Source organism: Giraffa tippelskirchi, chromosome 14, assembly GCF_054371585.1.
Source record: "Giraffa tippelskirchi isolate mGirTip1 chromosome 14, T2T-mGirTip1v1.2.pri, whole genome shotgun sequence".
Classification (NCBI taxonomy): Eukaryota; Metazoa; Chordata; class Mammalia; order Artiodactyla; family Giraffidae; genus Giraffa; species Giraffa tippelskirchi.
In genome coordinates this window covers 13,016,497-13,032,500 of record NC_137288.1, presented here as the reverse complement: position 1 = coordinate 13,032,500, position 16,004 = coordinate 13,016,497, and the positions used below count along the sequence as shown (strand labels likewise).

General features: G+C 56.3%; 2 long non-coding RNA genes across 3 annotated transcripts in view; both read left to right on the top strand.

The window, feature by feature from the left end:
* The window catches only part of LOC145534300 (uncharacterized), a 29,100-nt gene extending 20,057 nt beyond the window's left edge, over positions 1-9,043 (top strand). For both annotated transcript variants that reach the window (XR_014074440.1, XR_014074441.1), the window contains exons 2-3: positions 5,290-5,483; positions 6,111-9,043. This is a non-coding gene — a long non-coding RNA (uncharacterized LOC145534300). The remainder of the gene's footprint in view (positions 1-5,289; positions 5,484-6,110) is intronic.
* Positions 9,044-9,990: 947 nt separating this feature from the next.
* LOC145534301 (uncharacterized) lies at positions 9,991-15,499 on the top strand. The gene is made up of 2 exons (XR_014074442.1): positions 9,991-11,588; positions 12,215-15,499. It is a non-coding gene; the product is annotated as an uncharacterized LOC145534301 (long non-coding RNA).
* The last annotated feature ends 505 nt before the right edge of the window (positions 15,500-16,004 follow it).

The window sequence follows — 16,004 nt, the reverse complement described above, 5'->3', positions numbered from 1 at the left end:
GCGCGGGATCCCACCGCCACCCACACACGAGGGCGGTCCCGCGACGCCTGGGACGCCGGCCGGCCCCGGCCGGCCCCGGAGCGGAGTCCCACGCCCCGGCCCCGCCGCCAGGGCCGGCGGCGCCGTCCACCCGTCTCCTCCGCCCACCCTCGACGGATCCGTCTCTCCATCTAGTCTGACCCCGAGGCGCCACATCCCGGGGACACGCTCTCGAGCGAGGCGGCCCAGACCGTGCCCGCGCGCCGCCACCGGCTCGGGGACGAGGGCGGGCGCGACGGACTCCTCCTCGCCACGGCCGCGGGGCTGGGGAAGCCGGGGCCGACCGGGCGTCGCCCCCCGGCCCTTCTCCTCCTGCACTCACACCGCGGGGGCGGCCGCACGCACGCGGCGCACGCACGGTTCCCCCCCACGTGCCGGACACCCGGCGGGGCCCGGCGGGACCCTCCCCCGACTCGGCGGGGGGAGGCGCGGGCCGCGGTAGGCAACGAGCGGCACACGGCCCCACCGCGGGGCCGGCGCACCCATCCCCCCTCACAGAGGAGAGGTGGGGGGATTCTGCCCACGTGCTCTGGCAGTCGCCACGGCGGCTACACTGCGCACTCAGGAGGGGCAGCGGCCGGGGGCTCCGGTACCCCAGAGGCTCCCTCTCGGATCGCTAGAGAAGGCTTTCTCACCGAGGGCGCGCCGTCCCTCACCCCATCGTCTCTCCTTCGGGCCCACGGAGGCGCTCCACGAGCCGCCGATCCTCGACTGGGCGGGAGGGGTCTGCGGTACAGGTAAGCGGACGACCACACGGGAGCGTGTGCACGGTCGGGGCCGGAGCACGGCCCGTGCCTCCACGACGAGGCAGCACCTGCCCCCAACGGAAGAGGCGAGGGGAACAGGCACGCCTCTCTTCCCGTCTCGACCCCTCCCCCCAACGAGAGCCACTCGCGGGACACACACACACCCCACCGCGGTGGGGGACCCGAGGAGGACGCCGGGTTAAGGGAAACGACACCACCGCTCGGCCTCAGGCACCTGAGGGGGCGACCTGGAGCGCTCCAGGGGCACCACCGAGGGTCAAACGAGGCACGCTCACCCACCCACGCGGGGCGCGCGGCGCAGCGGCGGGCACAGCCCTCCCCACCGCGGGGAGGGCCGCTCGCGGGACACGCGCCGAGAAGGCGAAGCGAGAGCGTCCGCTGTGTCCGAAGACCGACGGCCTCACTGACGCCCCGTGGAGGGGGGGCGGGCAGGAGACCGAGAGTCAGGGCCGGAGGCCGCACCCACCCTCCCGCCTTCCTCACCCTCCCCGACGGGCAGGGGGAAAGGCAGGCGAGGGGCCCCGTGGACAGACCGAGAAGACCGCACACGTTCACCAGGAACGCCCGTCCCTCGTCCGGCACGGCTTAGGCCCGGCCCGGGAGAGCACGACCACACCACATCGATCCGTTGAGCCGAGGGGGAGGGGGGAAGGCACGGTGAGGGCAGTCGCCGGAGGGGCCCGCTTTAAGCCTCACCGGCCGCCTCCCCCCGCCACACCTCACCTCACCTCACCTCAGGCGACAGCCGCCGACGACCCCAGGAGGAGGAGCTGCCTGACACGGGGCACGGAGCCTACAGAGCGGGGGTCGTCCCGGCCACCACCGGGCGCCCGCAGCGGGGGTCACACAGGGTAGAAGACCCACGGCGCCTCGCCCCGCCGCCCTCGGGTCGCCCAGAGACCGGAGGTGGCGCCACGGGTCGGGTCTGCCAGACACGCCACGCGGGAGCCGACGCACAGGCCCAGGCCGGCGGCCCAAAGGCCCAGAGCCCCGCGTGCGTCCAGAGGCCCAAAGTCCTCGGCGGCAGACGCCGAGAGAGACCGTGTCGGCACTTACCTGGTGGCAGAAAAGGCCCATTTCGGGCGACAAAATGACAGCGCCCGACAGCGGGGCCCACCCACGACTGGCAGGGAGGGACCTTGGCACCTTGGCACCGCCACCTGTCCCCAGCACTACCCCAGAAACACCAGGCCCGGAGCTGTCGGGGGTCATCTGGTCGACTGGGGGGGGGGAGGGGGGCGAAGGGGGCGCCCGGTGGGCGAAGTGGGGGCGCAGACGCCAAGGGGGAGGGAGCTGGCCGGGGACGCCCTCCCCCTTCGCCCGCACGGGTAGGTGTACCCGTCCGTCCGTCCGAGTCTCCGAGCGGGGGTTTGGCTTCGAGTTGCCAAAGAGAAAAACGAAGAGAGACCCGCCGGCGAGGCGCCTCCCACGAGACGAGCGGGCCCCAACGAGGGACCACGCCCGGGGCCCCAGACCGTCCTGTCCGGGGCACCCAGGACGGCTCGAGCCGGTCCCTGACCTCCTGGCCGTGATTCAGGGAGTTGGGGAGGGGTGAGAAAGCAAACCCTCCGGGGGTGGCAAACCCTCCTGAAAGGGCGGGAAAGCAAAAACCTCCTGAAGGGAGACGCAAACCCTTCTGAAAAGGCGAACAGCAAACCCTTTTTGAGGGCGGGAGCCAACCCTCCTGGCAGAAGAAGGCAAACCCTCCTGAGGGCGAAAAGCAAACCCTCCTGAGGGAGGCCCGGTCAGGCCACCCCAGAGCCCGGCTCTGGAGCGCCGCCGCCGCCGCGACGGCCACCCTCCTCAGAAACCTAGAGAACCAATCTCCGGCGACAGCAGGACGTCCCTAGGCCTCGGCGCCACCGCCACTGTCGCTGCCAGCAGAGCCGGTCTCTGAGAGCTGTGCCCTCGGGCCCGGCGGCTGAGTCACAACCCTCCTGAAGGTCGCCGAAGCTCCAGAGGGGAGGGACACTATAAAAGCGGCCGCCAGGTGGCTCCTGACAACCGGCTCCAATGTCCCGAGGACGGGTCGCTGTCGCCGGCCGCCGAGGACGCCACAGCGCCGGCCGCCCAAACGCCCGAGCTCGGCTCGGAGCCGCCGCCTCCGAGAGACGCGACGCGACGCGACCCCGGCCGCAGAGGAAGGGAGAGGAGCTGGGAAATAGCTCCCCAGGAGGCTGCCACGAAGGAGACGCGCTCCCCCCCCCACCCACGCGATTCCAGGCTGGTGGGCGGACATTCCACGGAGACGCCGGCGGGCGGCGGGGCTCGGGGCGGGGACGGCCGAGAGAGGGGCACCAGTGACATCCCGGGCTCCCCCGGGCCCCCTCCCCCGAAGGAGGGAGGGAGGGAGAGAGAGAAGGGAGGGAGGCAGGGAGGGAGGGACCGACCGGCAAAGCGAAACCAGGCAAGCGCTGCTCGGAGAACAAAGCAGGACTTCTCGAAAGCAGACACAGACACAGACACGCAAGCCCAGGAGCAAGAAAGGAAAAGAAGGAGACACTCGGACCCCCAACAAGAGAAAACGAAAGTCAACCTGTGTCGAGACCGTGATCAAGTCCAACGACAACAAACACAAGCATGCGCCGGTGGGCGGGGAAAGTGCGCTTGAGGTCAGGAGAACATGGATTTCAAAATAACTGGCCACAAACACCGGAAAGGAAAGGCGGCCGGGCGGCCGGGCCGGGCGGTCGGGTCTGGGGTGGGGTGGCAGGGCTGCTGGGGGCGGGGGTCGGTGGCGGGGGGGGGGGTGGGGGTGGGGGGTGGGGGGTGGAGGAAACGGGAGCACCTAGAAAGAGGAGGAGACTGTCGGCCGTGCTGAGACACGGAGACATCACACGGCTGGGGACCCGTTCCTATCGTTTGCCCCGGGGTGTGAGAGAGACTTGGCCTCCCGTCTCCTGGGATTTCATCTCCCCAGCAACAACGGTCAGGCAAGCTGTCGGGTGTGTGTGTGCTGCGGGGGGTTGGGGGGTTGGGGGGCGGGGTGGGGAGAAAAAAGAAGACGCCTTTCAAGTGAAAGGAGGGAGCGTAAAGGTCACTGAACCCTCTGACAGCGGCCTTCCATTTTCCACACCAGTGACACGTTCTCCCAAGTCGCCCGGTTCCAGAAAACGCTTTTCGGAAACAGAATCCTCGGGGCCCGCGAACTCCTTAGGAATCCTCGGATGAGCTTCCGGGCCAGGCTATACCGTAGGCAGCGCGCTTCCCCTGAAGCCAAAGCCACGGGCTCCAGAGGGCCACGTCCAAGAAGCTGATCTGGTACGGAACCCGATGTCTTCTTCTCTAGGACACTTCTAGCAGCAGCAAGAGTGCCAGTTTGTGAGAATCGAAGGTGAAGCCGGCACGATGTAAACCCAGCGATGTGAGCGGTCAGAGGCCCATCTAGATTCGAACTCCAGTGCTGGAGGGAGGGGAGCAGTGGGGACAGGAGGGTGGCCTGCGAGTCCGCCGTCCTGTCCCCACTCCCCGTGTGAACATCCGCCCCGTGGAAGGTGTCGAGGAACCTCATGACCTGACCTACGGGGTGAACCGTCGCCAAAGACAAAGAATTCCTCCAGCCAGGCGTCGTCCGCAGCCACGAACCCCTTCCCTCCGTCGCCCGGCCTTTCAGAATGCCACGTGGAGCCCTCTCGAGACGTGTGGGGCTTGGAGGTATGGGCCCCCGAATTCTCCTCGCCCGGCCCTGCAAGAAACCATCCCGGGCCTGCCCCACATGAAGACTTCTCGGGCTTTTCGGTGGACCGGGCCTCCCAGGGTGCCCCTGCACCCGGCACCCTGCGACATCCCGAGAGATCCCACGGAGAAACGTCTCCGGCCACTCGCGCGGCATCTGCCTCGCTGGCGGGCGCCCCTTCCAACCTCCCCAGAGATACGTGAGCACGGACGCTTCTTCCCCATCTGGGTCCCCTCACAGGCTCTGTGAGTTCCTGCGGTTCCGCACGCCCTCGACTTGGCTGTGGTTCGGGGCTCTGTTCTGTTCTGTGTTTGCTCTCCGGCCCACGTGATCTCTCTGGCTAGGGCACCCAGGAAAAGCGAAAAGAAATCGAGTCCGTGTGAGTACTATTCAGGCATCAAGTGGGGATACCTACCAATGACCTCTAACGTGGATCCACCAAGATGGCGGCCGTGTGGGGTTCAGGAGGATCATTTTGCGTTTTCTGGGGGCGCTATTTGCTCTCAATGATTTCACGTGCCTTTTGGGCATGGCTCACGGAGATGGGACGTGAAGCAGCAGGGCAGCCACATCTGGCGTCTCGGCCTAGCTAGGGCGGCTCCACGAGTGACCTCTCGGAACCGGGGCTGAGACCGCCATCCCTCCCCGGGCCCCCCTCGGTGGCTGGGTGTGGGGGGGGGAGGGGGAGGTTTCGGAGGGGAGACGGGAGATCTGGGCTTGTGGTTGGGGGCGCGCGGGGCCACACGTGTCCTGTCATGATATTCCTGCAGCGCTCCAACGAGATAAATATTATTCTCTATTCTGCAGATGGCTATCTGTACCTGAATGGAAATGTATTAGACTCTTGAAATCCGAGCCTTGACGAGGGGTGCGCCCTGTACGTCTCGGGCTACAGGCAGCATACGGAAACTGAAGATATCAGGAATCACGTATAAAGGTTAAAGTCAAAGAAACGGACCTAGTTCAGGGGCAGACTTAGTCTTCCTCGCTGCAGCCTCAAGGTAAACGCTGGGGGTACCCAGTCTATTCTTGGGAAGATACAGTGTTTATTTTAACTGTTGCCAGCAACGCAGCTTCTCCTCTGCCGGAGGTGAAATTGAGATTTAGTTCTTGCAGCTAGTAGTTCTTTTTCAGAACATCTATCAGGAAGGATCCGAATAGCTTGTCATGTCCCTGAAAGTATACTAGAGAACATTTGGTTCAGTTCTCGTACCCAGAGACTGGGGAAATTAAGGTGGCACTAGAAATCGCACCTTTGGGTTATATAGTATCTTTGCTGGAAAACAGGCTGCTCTGAAACTCTAATTGTATCAAACAGTAGCAGGGATAAGAAGTGCATGATCCACAAGTTTCAGTAAAGCTGGCTCTCCCGCTCCTTAACATTATATACATTGTTAACAAAAGTTTAGAACTGGACACTTGATGGCAACAAAGAGGCATCCTGTTTGGCGTTTCTTCGGACTGCAGCCGGGAGAGGAGCAGAGCCGACTTGTTCAGTCCCCGGTCCCGCTACTCCTAGGCCTTTCCTCACACTTGATCTTGGATGCTCTGGGGGCAGGTTGTGTCTGCAACAAGCACTCGATGTGTCCGGAAGCACTGAATCCTCTGTTCATTGACTTTGTTCCCAGGACTGTCTCAGGAGGTGACGATGTTTTCCCATGGGGGAATCTGTGTCAGAGGCTTGCCAACCATACTTTCCACGTGGTTCATGAAAAGCTCGCCCGTCGCCGGTCACCTGTCAACTCACCATCCGTACGAGAGTCAGCACCAACACGCCCGGCAGAGCTGAGCGTCAAGAAGGGGTTGCGTGGAAAGAGATTTGTATGCTTGGTCCTGGTCCTGGTTATAGACAGAAAGTATCAAGGGGGAATAACTCCCAGAATAAGTAGGCTTGCCTGGAATGCGAAATAGTGAGAAGAGGCCTCGCGCTTGGAGGACGGGTCAGAGCTTTAGCCACGGGAGAGTGAAAAGGAAAGGCCCGGGAAAGGGCCGTGGGGCAGGGGACGGTCTGAGCCCAGCACCAGCGGTGAAGGACGAGGAGGCACCTTGAAAGAACGTGCTGTTCGGAGGTTTGTGGTAAGAGCACACCGGTGCTGCTAAAGATGAGGCTTGTGGAACCCAGATAGTAAGGAGGAGCCAGAAACAGGCCAGGAAGGATGAGAATCCCGTGTACTGAGGACCTGCACTTCACCAAGCCCACAGCAAAGGGTGCTGTCTAGATTCAAACCCAGTCACTTGCGCAAACGCCGCTCAGCCACCTCCTCATCTACAAGGCCGACAGATACTCGGTGCGTGAGGTGCGTGTACGTACAGTCTAGGTGGACGGCACTCACATATCAGGCAACCACACAGCTAATACATGCTTTGAAAGAACCAAGAGTGAGCTGATAGCTTTTTCTGGATCTGCCTATAAGCAAAGATACCGCTCGCTGCATACTGTGGATCTCGACTCCTGTCTCACGTCTCCATGAAGCCGTCAGAAAAGTACTGTTCGTGCTCCCTCTCAGGCCAGGAATGACACTTCAAGTGTAACGTGCTCACGAAGTCCTCAGAGATTCATGGATTTGAATCGAGAAATTCCACCTGGTCCTTTCGCTCCCGATCCACTCCTGCTCTCACCACTACTACCACACGGGTCAGACACGAGCGAGTTCCCCTGAATTAGCTTGCACACGTGGGGGTGGAGTTAGCTTTCGGCACACGGATATTTAGAAATTCCATGGCAGTAGGCCAGGTATTCACATTATGTATCGGATATTCGCCTAATTTGATAATAAGAGAGCCCGGGCCTCAGGCATAACTTCAGGCCGATTTTCCCTCCAACGGAAACAGCTCAGATGGGCTGGCAGCCCGAGAGAACGAGCAACTGCCACTAACAGACTGAGACACCTGTGGGCTCCCTCCATGGGGAGACCTTCTGCCAAGGCTTCTCCCTCAAGGGCCGTTACCCAGCCTGCGGGCATCAGCTGAGGAGAAGGGGAGGTGGGTGCCCCGGAAACCAGCCGCGCTCGAGTCAGTCTCCCAGGAGCTCTCGTTCCAGCTCTGGACGCTCACTCCCGGGCCCGGGTTCTCACTCCCGCTTTCAGATGGATCCCAGGCCCTTCTTCAGAGAAGTTCCTCCAGATGAGTCCCCAGCCACCAGTGGGCCTCATTCGACCTTGCGGGACCTCCCTCCCCTTCTGAAGCTAGGTTCCGTCTCTCTCTTCACAAAACTTTAAGTCCAAGATGGATTGTTAACAATGACTTGCCATTTCCTTTTGTTCTCACCATTATTCTGACTACTTGCATTTAATTCCGCTCACCTTCGGATTGCTTGTGACACTCCAGGCCACCGAAAAAAAGAGAGTTTCTGTTCTGGGCTCAAAGATCCTCAGGAGGCATTTGGGCCTCACTTTACCTCTGCTGGAGACAGGAAGGTGGCAGGTGACCGGGACCTGCCAAGAGCAGAGCAGAAGCTGTGCCCCTGAGCAGTGGTGCCTGGCTCTCTCTCATTGGTCGCAGAGGGTCTGCAAGATTCGAGGGGGTTCCTGACGGCCCCACCATGCTGGTGAGCCGTGTCGTCTCATCTCATCGGGAATCTGACCCCGCATCGGCAAGCGTAGCCATGTGCCCTCACCCTGAGTCTCTAAACCCTTCCCAGACCATCACTCGGCCCGCCTTCTCCTCTCAGGCAGAATGAACCTGGGCTTCTCTCCTGGGACAGGTCATTCTGTGTCATGGGATGTCCTCTTTACTCCTATTGCCGGCAACAGGAGTATTGATGTGCTGCTCATAGGTCAGAGACTCCTCATTCGTATTACCCAGAGGCTTTTCTTCAGTCAGTAAATTTTGTTCCTTTGAAGTCAAAGGGATTGCATTGCCTTTGAAGACTATCATTTCTGACCTAGTCGCAAACCGTCTCTTTTGAGGAACTTCCTTAGGGTTCCAGGGATTAAGACAGTTTGCTTCCATTGCAAAGGGCACAGATTCTTTCCTCGATTGCAGGATCTAGATCTCCCGTGCCTCACACTGTAGCCAAAAAGGTATATTTTAAATATAAGAGGGCCAAGCATAAACCTACTACTTTCCCTTTCCATTATTATGATAATAATCTAGTTCTCTTCAAGGCAACACAAATGTTTCTTACTAACTAGAAGGATCATGTCGCGGAAATTATAAAGAGAAAAACAGGGAATTACTTCATGGTATCTCACTACATCCGTCTCTGATCCAACGTACGAAAAATCAAGGAAGTCCACGTAAAGTATCATCTTTAAATAGAGCTCTCCACTTTGAGAGAATAGAACTAAACTCATTAAAACTAAGTTTTCCAGTATGTGGCTGCTTTGAAATCTTGCATCCAACCGACAATTCTGGAACCTATGATAATTCAGAATTGAGTAACCGATGACACAAACACTCTACTAGTCAGGGGGACGTTTTGGATCGCCTGAGTTCTAGGTTCTCAATGTTATCAAGCCAGACACAATCTTCACGGTTTTTCATAGATCCTGTAATATCTTTTTTAAAATTTCAACTTTTTTGAGGTACAATTGACATATAAAATTGCAAGAAATTGAAATATGACTGTGGTGATTTCACGTGTTTACGATGTGAAAGGATTCCTCATCCAGTTAATTCATATCACCTCACATATTTCACCTTCTTTTTTTTTTCTTCCCTCCATCTTTCCCACTTAGATTTTATCTTCATAAGATTTCATTTATACAAAACATGTCAAAAAGATTGCCGTGTTTTACATTAGATCCTCAGACTCTATTCATCTTATAGCTGAACATTTGTTCCCTTTTACCAACCTCTCCCCATAGCCCTAGTAACCACTTTTCTACTCTCTGTATGAGTTTTACTTTTTCCGGGAGGCACTGTCAGAGCCAGTCCTGAAATTTCCTCCAATTACAATTCTTCTCTCAGAGTCATCAGTCCATTTTGTGTTATCTTTCATGTTTTACAAAATTACTCCTAACCAGCAATGGAGCAGGTGTGGCAGGCAATGAGCCAAGAAGATTTACAGGGTGGCATCCACTTACTGTGGGAATTAACCATGGCATTGATCAGTCTATCAACCTAGAAAGAGATAACTGGACATTGCACAAAAATTTGCTTATTTCTTTGTAGAAGTTTGGCATTAAACTAAACCCTTAGTTTGGGATGGGATGGGGTGGGGTGGGGTGGGGTGGGGTGGGGTGGGGGGGTGGGGGGTGGAGGAAACGGGAGCACCTAGAAAGAGGAGGAGACTGTCGGCCGTGCTGAGACACGGAGACATCACACGGCTGGGGACCCGTTCCTATCGTTTGCCCCGGGGTGTGAGAGAGACTTGGCCTCCCGTCTCCTGGGATTTCATCTCCCCAGCAACAACGGTCAGGCAAGCTGTCGGGTGTGTGTGTGCTGCGGGGGGTTGGGGGGTTGGGGGGCGGGGTGGGGAGAAAAAAGAAGACGCCTTTCAAGTGAAAGGAGGGAGCGTAAAGGTCACTGAACCCTCTGACAGCGGCCTTCCATTTTCCACACCAGTGACACGTTCTCCCAAGTCGCCCGGTTCCAGAAAACGCTTTTCGGAAACAGAATCCTCGGGGCCCGCGAACTCCTTAGGAATCCTCGGATGAGCTTCCGGGCCAGGCTATACCGTAGGCAGCGCGCTTCCCCTGAAGCCAAAGCCACGGGCTCCAGAGGGCCACGTCCAAGAAGCTGATCTGGTACGGAACCCGATGTCTTCTTCTCTAGGACACTTCTAGCAGCAGCAAGAGTGCCAGTTTGTGAGAATCGAAGGTGAAGCCGGCACGATGTAAACCCAGCGATGTGTGCGGTCAGAGGCCCATCTAGATTCGAACTCCAGTGCTGGAGGGAGGGGAGCAGTGGGGACAGGAGGGTCGCCTGCGAGTCCGCCGTCCCGTCCCCACTCCTCCTGTGAACATCCGCCCCGTGGAAGGTGTCGAGGAACCTCATGACCTGACCTGCGGGGTGAACCGTCGCCAAAGACAAAGAATTCCTCCAGCCAGGCGTTGTCCGCAGCCACGAACCCCTTCCCTCCGTCGCCCGGCCTTTCAGAATGCCACGTGGAACCCTCTCGAGACGTGTGGGGCTTGGAGGTATGGGCCCCCGAATTCTCCTCGCCCGGCCCTGCAAGAAACCATTCCGTGCCTGCCCCACATGAAGACTTCTCGGGCTTTTCGGTGGACCGGGCCTCCCAGGGTGCCCCTGCACCCGGCACCCTGCGACACCCCGAGAGATCCCACGGAGAAACGTCTCCGGCCACTCGCGCGGCACCTGCCTCGCTGGCGGGCGCCCCTTCCAACCTCCCCAGAGATACGTGAGCACGGACGCTTCTTCCCCATCTGGGTCCCCTCACAGGCTCTGTGAGTTCCTGCGGTTCCGCACGCCCTCGACTTGGCTGTGGTTCGGGGCTCTGTTCTGTTCTGTGTTTGCTCTCCGGCCCACGTGATCTCTCTGGCTAGGGCACCCAGGAAAAGCGAAAAGAAATCGAGTCCGTGTGAGTACTATTCAGGCATCAAGTGGGGATACCTACCAACGACCTCTAACGTGGATCCACCAAGATGGCGGCCGTGTGGGGTTCAGGAGGATCATTTTGCGTTTTCTGGGGGCGCTGTTTGCTCTCAATGATTTCACGTGCCTTTTGGGCATGGCTCACGGAGATGGACGTGAAGCAGCAGGGCAGCCACATCTGGCGTCTCGGCCTAGCTAGGGCGGCTCCACGAGTGACCTCTCGGAACCGGGGCTGAGACCGCCATCCCTCCCCGGGCCCCCCTCGGTGGCTGGGTATGGGGGGGAGGAGGGGGAGGTTTCGGAGGGGAGACGGGAGATCTGGGCTTGTGGTTGGGGGCGCGCGGGGCCACACGTGTCCTGTCATGATATTCCTGTAACGCTCCAACGAGATACGTATTATTCTCTATTCTGCAGATTGCTATCTGTATCTGAATGGAAATGTATTAGACTCTTGAAATCTGAGCCTTGACGAGGGGTGCGCCCTGTACGTCTCGGGCTACAGGCAGCATACGGAAACTGAAGATATCAGGAATCACGTATAAAGGTTCAAGTCAAAGAAACGGACCTAGTTCAGTGGCAGACTTAGTCTTCCTCGCTGCAGCCTCAAGGTAAATGCTGGGGGTACCCAGTCTATTCTTGGGAAGATACAGTGTTTATCTTAACTGTTGCCAGCAGCGCAGCTTCTCCTCTACCGGAGTTGAAATTGAGATTTAGTTCTTGCAGCTAGTAGTTCTTTTTCAGAACATCTATCGGGAAGGATCTGAATAGCTTGTCATGTCCCTGAAAATATACTAGACAACATTTGGTTCAGCTCTCGTACCCAGAGACTGGGGAAATTAAGGGGGCACTAGAAATCGCACCTTTGCGTTATATAGTATCTTTCCTGGAAAACAGGGTGCTCTTAAACTCTAATTGTATCAAACAGTAGCAGGGATAAGAAGTGCACGATCCACAAGTTTCAGTAAAGCCGGCTCTCCCGCGCCTTAACATTGTATACATTGTTAACAAAAGTTTAGAACTGGACACTCGATGGCAACAAAGAGGCATCCTGTTTGGCGTTTCTTTGGACTGCAGCCGGGAGAGGAGCAGAGCCGACTTGTTCAGTCCCCGGTCCCGCTACTCCTAGGCCTTTCCTCACACTTGACCTTGGATGCTCTGGGGCAGGTTGTGTCTGCCACAAGCACTCGATGTGTCCGGAAGCACTGAATCCTCTGTTCGTTGACTTTGTTCCCAGGACTGTCTCAGGAGGTGACGATGTTTTCCCATGGGGGAATCTGTGTCAGAGGCTTGCCAACCATACTTTCCACGTGGTTCATGAAAAGCTCACCCGTCACCGGTCACCTGTCGACTCACCATCCGTACGAGAGTCAGCACCAACACGCCCGGCAGAGCTGAGCGTCAAGAAGGGGTTGCGTGGAAAGAGATTTGTGTGCTTGGTCCTGGTCCTGGTTATAGACAGAAAGTATCAAGGGGGAATAACTCCCAGAATAAGTAGGCTTGCCTGGAATGCGAAATAGTGAGAAGAGGCCTCGCGCTTGGAGGATGGGTCAGAGCTCTAGCCACGGGAGAGTGAAAAGGAAAGGCCCGGGAAAGGGCCGTGGGGCAGGGGACGGTCTGAGCCCAGCACCAGCGGTGAAGGACGAGGAGGCACCTTGAAAGAACGTGCTGTTCGGAGGTTTGTGGTAAGAGCACACCGGTGCTGCTAAAGATGAGGCTTGTGGAACCCAGATGGTGAAGAGGAGCCAGAAACAGGCCAGGAAGGATGAGAATCCTGTGTACTGAGGACCTGCACTTCACCAAGCCCACAGCAAAGGGTGCTGTCTAGATTCAAACCCAGTCACTTGCGCAAACGCCCCTCAGCCACCTCCTCATCTACAAGGCCGACAGATACTCGGTGCGTGAGGTGCGTGTACAGTCTAGGTGGACGGCACTCACATTATCGGGCAACCACACAGCTACTACGTGCTTTGAAAGAACCAACAGTGAGCTGATAGCTTTTTCTGGATCTGCCTATAAGCAAAGATACCGCTCGCTGCATACTGTGGATCTCGACTCCTGTCTCACGTCTCCATGAAGCCGTCAGAAAAGTCCTGTTCGTGCTCCCTCTCAGGCCAGGAATGACACTTAAAGTGTAACGTGCTCACGAAGTCCTCAGAGATTCATGGATTTGAATCGAGAAATTCCACCTGGTCCTTTCGCTCCCGATCCACTCCTGCTCTCACCACTACTACCACACGGGTCAGACACGAGCGAGTTCCCCTGAATTAGCTTGCACACGTGGGGACGGAGTTAGCTTTCGGCACACGGATATTTAGAAATTCCATGGCAGTAGGCCAGGTATTCACATTATGTATCGGATATTCGCCTAATTTGATAATAAGAGAGCTCAGGCCTCAGGCGTAACTTCAGGCAGATTTCCCCTCCAACAGAAACAGCTCAGATGGGCTGGCAGCCCGAGAAAACGAGCAACTGCCACTGACAGACTGAGACACCCATGGGCTCCCTCCGCGGGGAGACCTTCTGCCAAGGCTTCTCCCTCAAGGGCCGTGACCCAGCCTGCGGGCATCAGCTGAGGAGAAGGGGAGGTGGGTGCCCCGGAAACCAGCCGCGCTCGAGTCAGTCTCCCAGGAGCTCTCATTCCAGCTCTGGACGCTCACTCCCGGGCCTGGGTTCCCACTCCCGCTTTCAGATGGATCCCAGGCCCTTCTTCAGAGAAGTTCCTCCAGATGAGTCCCCAGCCACCAGTGGGCCTCATTCGACCTTGCGGGACCTCCCTCCCCTTCTGAAGCTAGGTTCCGTCTCTCTCTTCACAAAACTTTACGTCCAAAATAGATTGTTAACAGTGACTTGCCGTTTCCTTTTGTTCTCACCATTATTCTGACTACTTGCATTTAATTCCGCTCACCTTCGGATTGCTTATGACACTCCAGGCCACCGAAAAAAAGAGTTTCCGTTCTGAGCTCAAAGATCCTCAGGCGGCATTTGGGCCTCACTTTACCTCTGCTGGAGACAGGAAGGTGGCAGGTGACCGGGACCTGCCAAGAGCAGAGCAGAAGCTGTGCCCCTGAGCAGTGGTGCCTGGCTCTCTCTCATTGGTCGCAGAGGGTCTGCAAGATTCGAGGGGGTTCTTGACGCCCCCACCATGCTGGCGAGCCGTGTCGTCTCATCTCATCGGGAATCTGACCCCTCATCAGCAAGCGTAGCCATGTGCCCGCACCCTGAGTCTCTAAACCCTTCCCAGACCATCGCTCGGCCCGCCTTCTCCTCTCGGGCAGAATGAACCTGGGCTTCTCTCCTGGGACAGGTCCTTCTGTGTCATGGGATGTCCTCTTTACTCCTATTGCCGGCAATAGGAGTATTGATGGGCTGCTCATAGGTCAGAGACTCCTCATTCGTATTACCCAGAGGCTTCTCTTCAGTCAGTAAATTTTGTTCCTTTGACCTTAAAGGGATTGCCTTTGAAGACTATCATTTCTGACCTAGTCGCAAACCGTCTCTTTTGAGGAACTTCCTTAGGGTTCCAGGGATTAAGACAGTTTGCTTCCATTGCAAAGGGCACAGATTCATTCCTCGATTGCAGGATCTAGATCTCCTGTGCCTCACACTCTAGCCAAAAAGGTATATTTTAAATATAAAAGGGCCAAGCATAAACCTACTACTTTCCCTTTCCATTATTATGATAATAATCTAATTCTCTTCAAGGCAACACAAATGTTTCTTACTAACTAGAAGGATCATGTCGCGGAAATTATAAAGAGAAAAACAGGGAATTACTTCATGATATCTCACTATATCCGTCTCTGATCCAGCGTACGAAACATCAAGGAAGTCCACGTGAAATATCATCTTTAAATAGAGCTCTCCGCTTTGAGAGAATAGAACTAAACTCATTAAAACTAAGTTTTCCAGCATGTGGCTGCTTTGAAATCTTGCATCCAACCAACAATTCTGGAACCTATGATAATTCGGAATTGAGTAACCGATGACACAAACACTCTATTAGTCAGGGGGACGTTTTGGATCGCCTGAGTTCTAGGTTCTCAATGTTATCAAGCCAGACACAATCCTCACGGTTTTTCATAGATCTTGTAATATCTTTTTTAAAATTTCAACTTTTTTGAGGTATAATTGACATACAACATTGCAAGAAATTGAAATATAACTGTGGTGATTTCATGTGTTTACGATGTGAAAGGATTCCTCATCCAGTTAATTCATATCACCTCACATATTTCACCTTCTTTTTTTTTTTCTTCCCTCCATCTTTCCTACTTAGATTTTTATCTTCATATAAGATTTCATTTATACAAAACATGTCAAAAAGATTGCCGTGTTTTACGTTAGATCCTCAGACTCTATTCATCTTATAGCTGAATATTTGTTCCCTTTTACCAACCTCTCCCCATAGCCCTAGTAACCACTTTTCCACTCTCTGTATGAGTTTTACTTTTTCCGGGATGCAATATCAGAGCCAGTCCTGAAATGTCCTCCAATTACAATTCTTCTCTCAGAGTCATCAGTCCATTTTGTGTTCTCTTTCATGTTTTACAACATTACTCCTAACCAGCAATGGAGCGGGTGTGGCAGGCAATGAGCCAAGAAGATTTACAGGGTGGCATCCACTTACTGTGGGAATTAACCACGGCATTGATCAGTCTATCAACCTAGAAAGAGATCACTGGACATTGCACAAAAATTTGCTTATTTCTTTGTAGAAGTTTGGCATTAAACTAAACCCTTAGTTTGGGATGGGATGGGATGGGGTGGGATGGGATGGGATGGGATGGGGTGGGGGGTGGGGGGTGGAGGAAACGGGAGCACCCAGAACGAGGAGGAGACTGTCGGCCGTGCCGAGACACGGAAACATCGCACGGCTGGGGACCCGTTCCTATCGTCTTCCCCGGGGTGTGAAAGAGACTTGGCCTCCCGTCTCCTGAGAGTTCATCTCCCCAGCAACAACGGTCAGGCAAGCTGTCGGGTGTGTGTGTGTTGCGGGGGGTTGGGGGGCGGGGTGGGGAGAAAAA